Source organism: Chelonoidis abingdonii, chromosome 2 (assembly GCF_003597395.2).
Source record: "Chelonoidis abingdonii isolate Lonesome George chromosome 2, CheloAbing_2.0, whole genome shotgun sequence".
NCBI classification, from domain to species: Eukaryota; Metazoa; Chordata; order Testudines; family Testudinidae; genus Chelonoidis; species Chelonoidis abingdonii.
The window spans coordinates 193,466,516-193,476,207 of NC_133770.1; positions in this window are offsets into that span (position 1 = coordinate 193,466,516).

Consider the following 9,692-nt stretch of genomic DNA (forward strand, 5'->3'; position numbering starts at 1 on the left):
CATGGCCACAGTTGCTCAGTTTATGAGGTCAGACATTTTGATCGTCTATTATGGCATAAGTGCAGGGGAGTGGTTTTATTAGCTGGATTCACTGAAGCACAAGATAATGGGAGAGGAATTAAACCCATGTTTCCTACATACTCTTTCTCCTACATACTGTCAAATAAAGACCATTCCCAATAGGCCACCAGGAAAAAATAACTATATGCATCGTTAGAAATGAAATCTTATCAAAATATATATCCACTATTATGAAATCATTTGCCTGGTGACACACATTTCCACCATTCTTTAGAAATGTAGCAAGATATTTTCCCCATCCCAATCATCTAAGGCAGGCAAGACACTAAGCTATACTTCAGAACAGACAAGCTGTGGTGGTATTACAGGGAAGGAGGAGAAAGAGGGAAGGATTTCTAGAAGATGTGGATATTAAGGTGGTATATGGAGGATGAGAGAGTGAGATGGGGCATGGGGACTGTTCTAGGTGTAGGGGACAGCGAGATAGATGACAAACAAGTTAAGAGTAGGGGAAAATCATTAGGGTCAGTCATCACTGACAAGCAAGAAATCTAGCACATTAGGTATTTTCAAGTGAAAATTCATTCTCCACCCCCTTACTAGGTGAGTACGAGGATGATGGTATTCACCCAAGAGTTCTGAAGGAACTCAACTGTGAAATTGCAGGACTACTAACTGTCATCTGTAACATATCATTTAAATCAGCTTCTGTATCAAATGCCTGGAGGATAGCTAATGTGACGCCAATTTTTAAAAAGGGCTCCAGAGGTGACCCTGGCAACTACAGGCTAGTAAGCCTCACTTCAGTACCAGGCAAATTGGTTGAAATTATCATAAAGAACAAAATTGTCAGACATATAGATGAACATAACTTGTTGGGAAATAGTCAATATGTTTTTTGTAAAGGGAACTCATGCCTCACCAATCGACTAGAATTCTTTGAGGAGGTCAACTAGCATGCAGACAAAGAAGATCCAGTGGACATAGTGCATTTAGATTTTCAGAAAGCCTTTGACGAGGTCCCTCACCAAAGGCTCTTAAGCAAAATAAGCAGTCATGGGATAAGAGGGAAGGTTTTCTCATGGATTGGCAACTGTTTAAAAGATATGAAATAAAGGGTAGGAATAAATAGTCGGTTTTCAGAATGGAGAGAGGTAAATAGTGGTGTGCCCCAGGGGTCTGTACTGGGCCCAGTCCTATTTAACATATTCATAAATGATCTGGAAAAAGGGGTAAATGGTGAGGTGGCCAAATTTGTAGATGATACAGTAGGGTTTCTCAAACAGGAGTCGCTGCAGCTCCGATTGGCCCGGAGCAGCTAACCATGGCCAGTGGGAGCTGCGATCGACCAGACCTGAGGACGGGGCAGGTAAATACACTGGCCCGGCCCACCAGGGGCTTTCCCTAAAAAAGCGGCGACCCCTGTTCGAGAAACCCTGTGATACAAAATTACTCAAGATAGTTAAGTCCCAGGCAGACTGTGAAGAGCTACAAAGGGATTTCACAAAACAGAAAACTACTCACCCAGTGACCAGTATATTTGCCCTTTACTAGACTCCTGCACCCCACTGGCCTGGGTCTGTCACAATATACAGTGATGGGGTCTAAATTAGCTGTTACCACTCAAGAAAAAGATCTTGGAGTCATTGTGGATAGTTCTCTGAAATCATCCACTCAATGTGCAGCCGCAATCAAAAAATTAAACAGAATGTTGGAGTCATCAAGAAAGGGATAGATAATAAGACAGAAAATATCATATTGCCTCTATATAAATCCTTGGTACTCCCACTCCTGGAATACTGTGTACAGGTGTGGTCGCCCCATCTCAAAAAAGATATATTGGAATTGGAAAAGGTTCAGAAAAAGGCAACAAAAATGATTAGGGGTATAGAAGAACAGCTTCTGTATGAGGAGAGATTAATAAGACTGGGACTTTTCAGCTTGGAAGAGAGGCGACTAAGGGGGGATGTAGCGGGGTGGTCACCCTCTCCTGCCCTGAAGGCCTTGAAAGCAGCCCGGGAGAGGGCTGGAGCTCTGAAAGCTGGGCTGATTGGGAAAGCAGCCGCAGCTGTAGCTGGCTTAATAAGGGCCCAGCTGTCCCTTATAAAAGGCAGTGGGCCAGGGGCAAGCAGAGACTCCCTCTAGCTTCTGAGAGGGAGGGACCTGGCTGCAGAGATCTGAGCAGAGTACCCAAGTGGAGCAGGGCTGGGGAAAGGCAGTAGAACTGGGGAGCTCCAGCTTGGAAAGCCCAAGGCTGCGGCCTAGCAGAAGGCCAATGGGTACTGGGGGTTGCAGATGGCAGCCCAGCAGTAGGCAAAGGCAGCAGGTCCAAATCCAACCTTGCCAGTGATGAGTGGCTTATACTGCAATCTGCCCTAGGGCATGGGGGCTAGTTGGTGACTGGCAATAGCCTATGACTGAGGTGAGGTGGGGAGACTTGAGACTGATGGGTTATGGCCAGGCAGCAACCCCAGATAGACAGAGCACTGGAGTCCAGGGAGGCTGTGGGGCCTAGTGGCAGTGGACCACTGGCCCTGAGAGGCACTCAAGGCATGGAAGAACTGAGCAATTCCCAACACAAGCAAGGCACTGCAGAGTCCACATGCTACAGGGAATATGATGAGGTATATAATCACGAGTGTATAGCTGAAATAAATAAGAGAAGTTATTACTCCTTCATAAAATATCAAGAACAAGGGCATCAAATGAAATAATAGTAGCGAATTTAAAACAACACAAGAAAGTATTTTTCATGATACACACTATAACCTCTGAACTCCTGTCCAAGGGGTGTTTGAAGGCTAATCCCTATAACGGGTCAAAGGACTGGATAGATTCATGGAAGATAGGTCCATCAATGGCTATTAGCCAGGATGAGCAGGAATGGTGTCCCTAGCCTAAGTTTGGCAGAAGCTGGGATTGGGTGACAGGGCATGGATCACTTGATGATAACCTGTCCATTCCCTTTGGGGCACCTGCCATTGGCCACTGTCAGAGGACAGGATATTGGTCTTGATGGACCTTTGGTCTGACCCAGTATGGCTGTTCTTACATTCTTACGTGCAAATCTTCTGAAAGCCCTTATGAGTTTGAGGAGCATTTGGGACTGTGGGAGAAGGAGAAGAATTGAGTGGTCCTTGGGCCATTTTGTATGTGTACAGCAGGATGATTCATGAGTCTGGGATTGGGAGTACACTGTGCCCTGATGTGTCCTTTAGTGCTTGTCCCGAAAGCACCCCTCTGGGTTCTTCCAGGCCATGCTGCCAATGTAAGGGCAGCAGGGTTAGGGGGGCTAGAGTCTTGGTCATGTTTCTATGCCAGATGACCAAATCCTTAGGGACCACAGACGTTGCTGGCCGCATTAGCTGTTCCTACTTCCCTCATCAAGAAAGCACTAGCAATTCAGACTGTTTTCAAGCAATCACTCACAACTTCTTCAGTTGCAACTTAGCCTCTCTCTTGTAAGTTATGTACATCAGCATACACTTATAGATATGCCAAAACAAAGAAGGATGTTGATCTGTGCTCAAGGGTAAGTGGTTAAGGGAGTACAGTATTTGATCATGTGATATTATAACCAGCAGATAAGACTATATGAAAGACGACTTACTTTGAACAAAGCCCCTTACTTATTGTAGACCACGTTAGAGAAAGGAGGACAGTGTGGTGGTTAAGATGCTAACTTGGGAGACACAGATTCAATTCTTGCTTCATCGTTGAGTTTCTGTGTGACCTTAGGCTAAGCTGTCTCTGTGTGCGTCAGTTTCCCATCTTCAAAATGGGTATAATAGCACTTCTTTACCTCAGACGGCTGTTGTGAGGATAAACACATTGACAGTTGTGAGGCACTCAGATAATATGGTAAAATAGATAGATACAGTTCTGATCGCTTAATGGAAAAACTCACATCCATAAAGCTAATCATTAGTCGTATATGGACTGTACAAAATGTGTAGCACTCTTCTAACAGTAAGGAGAACCACCTGCAGGAACCATCAGAGCAAATGAACCTTAATTGGTTAAGGAGTTCAAGGTATTTAAATGCTAACTTTCTCCTTTCTAAACAAAATATTCTCAGGTCACATGTACTTATCTTCATCAAGAACTTACTGTATGGCAAGTTCACACTTATTAAGGCATGTCATTTTAAAGCTATGAAAAAAGTGACAATTCTTAAAATCCAGATGTATGTTTTTCCACAGGTGCAAAATTCAAAAACGTCTCATCTGATTTTGCCACAACTTTCCAGAACAACCCACCTCTGGGCTGAGTCGAAACATGAGAAATTTCAAACTACAGGGATTTGATTTGTGGAGAGTTTTCTAAGAGAATGAATAACAGAAGTCACGCCGGACTAGCTTTTGCATTAGGGATGCTGTTCAGAGGTGTTAGGCTCCTACAACTCCAGCTTAAGACTATAGGAGCTGTGAGTGCTCAGAAGTCTGAGAATCAAACTCTGGAAATACGATGGTTTCCTAAACAATAATACTTAGCACTTCCATAACTCTTTTTATCTGTAGATCCCAAAGCTCTTTCCAATGATGGTTTCATTTTACCATCTCTACCTCACAATGGGGAAAACAAGGCACAGAAGGTTAAATGATTTGTTCAAGGTCACACAGCAAGTCAGTCACAGGTGCAAGCAGGATCCACATCTCCTTCATAGTCTCTCTCACTCTTAATTTCTTTTGTGGTGAATTCCTGACAGTGGATTTTAACCATCTAAGTTCTGACCTCAACTCATCTAACCCTAGTTTCTTTTGCTCTGATATTTCTTTTGACAATGGCATTCTACATACTAGTTACTCTGGATCGAGGGTGACCAGACAGCAAATGTGAAAAATGGGGGTGGGGGGTAATAGGAGCCTATATAAGAAAAAGACCCCAAAATCGGGACATCTGGTCACCCTACTCTGGATCAGATCCGCAAAAGTACTTAGGGACCTAAGTGTGCAGTTTAGGAGCCTAAATCCCAATTTTAGGCTCCCCCTATGGGTGCCTAAACTCACTCGGTGCCTAAGGTTTCAGGGTAAAACTTCCCTAGGTGTCTGTTTCTGCATCTGCAATGCACACAACTGCCTCATTCTAGGCACCCAGGTGCCTGCCTCCTGTTTAAACCCCAGACTGATCCACAAATCGGGGAAGACTGGAGTTCACGTGCCTGTTGGTTTGGATCCCATTCAAAACCAGCAAGAGGAGGTGGCACCATCCAGTTGATTACTTTTAGCTCAATGGTCAGAGGAATTGCCTGGGAGATGAGAGACCCAGGTCCAAGTCCCCCCTCTTTGCCTGAGTGGGAGAAAAGATCTGAAGAGGAGTCTCCTGCATGTCAGGAGGGGGCGCTAACCACTGAGCTGTGGGGGAGTCTGATGTGGGATTCCCTCAGTTTCTCCTGAAGACGATATTCCACTGTGGTTAAATAATTAAAGCGTCATTGGGCCAGAGAAAGAGAAAGACTGTGTCTCTGTAGTCCAGTGGTTAGGCCCTCCACCCCCCCCACCCCCCCCAAAAGATGGAAGGCCCTCGATCCAGTCTGCTATCAGTGCTTGGCTAATTTGTTTGTTTTTTGCTTGCCTGCTGGGATGATTGTCAAGGGGGACAAGGGGAACATAAGCACCTGCACACATTTTATGCCCTGGCCTGCAAAACACCTAGGCCAGGCCTGCTGCCCGCTTTACTGCGCAGGTAGTCCCACTGAAGTCAGGGGGACTATTGATGGAGAACGGTGCTCTTCAATGCAATGAGACTGGCTGAATCCAGCTTTCTATTTGCAAAATCCTGCTCCTGATACCTACTTTCCTTAATGCCTTAATCTGTGCTCATATGCTTTTTGACCCTGTACCGTGAAGCAATTAGCCACATAGCATTCTCTGTCTCCTTTAGGCACATAGCAAGATTGCTGTTTAGCTACCTCCTTTCGGTGCTGAGCATGTTACAACCTCCAAGTCTTTTCTCAGGAGACAGACCTGGTCATCCTTAAACTAGACTCATTACCCTCCTGTGCAGTTTTTCCAACCTCTGACCGTCCTGTTTTGAACTGTGAGTTTGGTACTGGGCACATCAGGATTCCGCATGAGAAGGGTCAGATGCAGTGGAGTCATTATCTCTGTTGCTGCAGAATTAGTTCTTCTTTTCGTACATTTTTATTCGCTTTCCTTGCAGCTGCTATCGCTTGCCCCCCACATCTTCCTACCATCACTCACCACTACCCCAGCTTGCTTTCTTCATTAGTTCACATCAGGTCTGTTTTGTTAAGCTTTTATTTAAATGTGCTGTCAGTTCTCCCTAACTGCAGAACCTTCCATTGTGTAATATTGAATTCCATTGTATTAGCCCATTTCCCCAGTGCCTCCAAATCCTCCTGTAGTCTGGTGCATTCCTGAAACTTATCAACAGCCTCCTTCCTATCATGATGTCATCTGTGTCTGGACACCCAGCAACCCGATCCAACCTCAGGCTCATTTATGTAAGTTTTAAAGAGAACAAGTCTCGGCACTGAGCCCTGAGGGATCCCACTTGCTCGTTCTTTCCATGTGTATGGTCCTACTTACTGTACCTCTCTCATCTCTGCTCATGTTTTTTTACACCCAACGCTGCTACCTTAACTTGAATACTCTTTTTAAACCTTGCTGGTGATATATAATCAGAAATGCTGTTAAACTCCAGTAAAAGCAGGGCAGAGCTGGCGCTAAGCATAAGCAGATTAAGCAATTGTTTAGAGCCCTAAGCAGCTTAAGGGCCCCCCTATTAATTATGTGCTGAGGGGGGTTATTCCTGCTTAGGAACCCCAATGGGCTAGCACTGGCACTGATGCAAGGCTACCATTTTACACTGCCTCTCTTTCCTTTGGCCACTGTCATGAAACTTATGCTTATTAATTAGCTGGGAAAACTGTAGAACCTAGAGACCTCAACTGAGCTCAGCCCCCATTGTGCTAGGCGCTGCATAGACACATAGTAAGAGACAGTTCCTGCTGCCCTGCAGACAGTACAGAATAAATAGACAAGACTGACAAGGGAAGTGAGTAAGAATGGGGGAGGAAGGAAATATCTTTATCTCCATGTTAGAGATGGAGAAATGAAGCACAGAGAAAAAAAGTGACATGAAGTCAGATTTAACCAACTAGATCTACTTGGGGGGGAGGGGAAGGGCGATAGCTACTGAAATATGGCAAGGCATATGGATAACATTTCATTTCCATTAGAAATTGCATTTCAAATTTGGTAAAAATGACTGACAATTCTCTAATGGGGAAAAATGTATTTTCTTCCATTCTCCTTGTTCTTAAAAATCTACTGAACTGCTCAGACATCCAAAAAAAAAAAATTGCCTCAGGCCTGGAACATTTCAGTCTTATGGATGAAAGTTACAGCAAGTTGTGAGATATTGAAAGCAGGGTTTTTTGGAAATGCTCAGGCAGACTTAACTCAGTGGCTCCCTAAGAACATGTTAATCTACTAGTGATGGAAATTTTTATACAGAGGTGCCCTGATCCTATACTGTGTCAACTGTACTTGGTACAGCTTAAAGTAGTTTACAGCCACTCCTATGGCTTTTGATCTGGGTCTGACTGACTGCTTATCCAGTCCCTGATATAAAGTAGAGCAGCCTCGGGGCTGCTGCAGTTCATATTGGCTGTCCATGGCTCCTAAGGGCAGTTCTGGGGGATAATGGGGGAAAAAGGTTCTCCTCTTTTCACAGAAATGCTCTCTATGAGGTGTTGTTTCATAAGATCCACTTCAGCAGCTCTACTGCAGCAGAAGGTTCCCTCTATGCAGGGGGACTCCTTAGGGAGTTGGATCAATTGGTAACTTTCAGCCCAATAGGAACACAGGACTGGAAGGGACCTCTTGGGTCACCAAGTCCAGTCCTCTGCTAACACTCACACATGCAAACCCATCATATAATCTACCACTTCTCTTCCACACATCTAAAACATTATCTCCCCACCCTTTTCACTCAAATTTTCAATGGGAAAAGGGCTGTTTCTATGTAGGGAATATTTGTTGGGGGGGACCTTTCAGTCCTGCTCCCCTCAAAGTTAATGGCAAAACATCCATTGTCTGGAATGAGAGCCAGTTGAGGCCCTAAATGTGGTGGTGGTTTGCAATAGCTTGTATGTGATACAGTAGAAAGAATAGATAGGCACAAAGCATTTGTTATATTACTGACTGACAGAATTCAGGTTTTGTGGCATTTTTATGGAGTGAAAATTAAAAAAAGTCTCTCCATTAGCAGCCTGCGTGGCTGAAATCTAGCGTAGTCAATTTTTGATGGGTGCTTGTAAAGAGAATACCAAGTAGAAACATAAGCAATTAAAATGCATTAAATGATTTCCAAAGGGAGCATGCAGAACTGGAAGGTCTCATAATGACTTGTCCTCTCTTGGGTCACATCCGATATTGTATCTGAAAATCAGAATCCACACGCTGTTAGGACAGGGAACATTCTCAGATGTTATCAGGCCCTATCTTAGAGCTAGGACTCTTTAACCAAGGTGCTGAAAAACTAATGTGGGTTTTTGCTGAGTGTTGTGTGTGAAGCAGAAGTTTTTCACAATGCTCACAGATGTTTTGCAGGATCAGCTCACCCAGCCTAGAGTGAGGATCGCCAGAGTTCTGAGCACAGAGCAGAGAGATGACCTTGCAGAGCATCAGAAGGTACCCATGGGGAACTCCTGGACATTTTGTTGTGATGTTTCCATCATGAATTACGTTGTAGTGACAGGCTAGCATGTACAGAGACAGCATGATGCTCAGTTTTCCCCAGCATCTGATCGCTGCTTTGCACTCTCTCTCTCACACAACTTTTCTTTTTACACTAATGCCAAATAAACAGCCCTGGAGCAGGTGTCTGAGATGTCCCCTACAATGTACAAATATGCAATTTCCTCTCCTCTGCCCGAAGGGATGGTTCTTCTCTCCATCCCTCCCAACCAATTTAGTTTATCTTTGTTTTGGAAAAAAAAAAAAAGGAACGTGAGTTGTAAGCTGCTGTACAAAGGAACAAGCCTTTCCAAATACACTGTACGGGCAAGATGCTCTCTGCAAGCATTGGTGTATATTGATAAAAAGGCAAAACAAACATACTCATAAAAACACAGCCCCGGGCAATTAAACCTTCTGGTTAGCCACAGAGCAGGTACAACAAAGGCAAAGCAATCTCCCACACAGTGTCTAGCGGTTGCCTTTACAGGCCCACAAAGGCCTCCCTGATTTCGAGTAAACTAGAAGTGTAAAGGAGAATCTTTCTTAGTCTTTATTTAAATAGGAAAAAAAAAAACGTTTATCACCCTTTTTCTGGGGAAGGCAGCCTCGAAAATACAAACCAATCACTAGGAATGAAAGCTTGTTCCTGATTTTCTCTGAAGATCAGAGGTTACTCTCAGATCCCTGGCAGCCAAGCAGAGCTGGGCTCTGGGGTCTATGAAATCTATAGCTATATTTTTAGGATGATCCCAGTTAAGTAGCGGGCAGCACCATCCAGCCTATCATTGATGGTATGAGGGCCACAGCAAATGTTCTCCTGAGCAGCTTCTTTCCTCTAGCAGCCGGTGTCAGCTCTGCCACACAGAGGGGCTGCTCAGGAATATGAAAGGCAACGTTGACAAAGGAATGAGAGCAAGAGACCAATTCCACCTCTGATGCTACCTCCCTTTGTGGCCTCTGTTA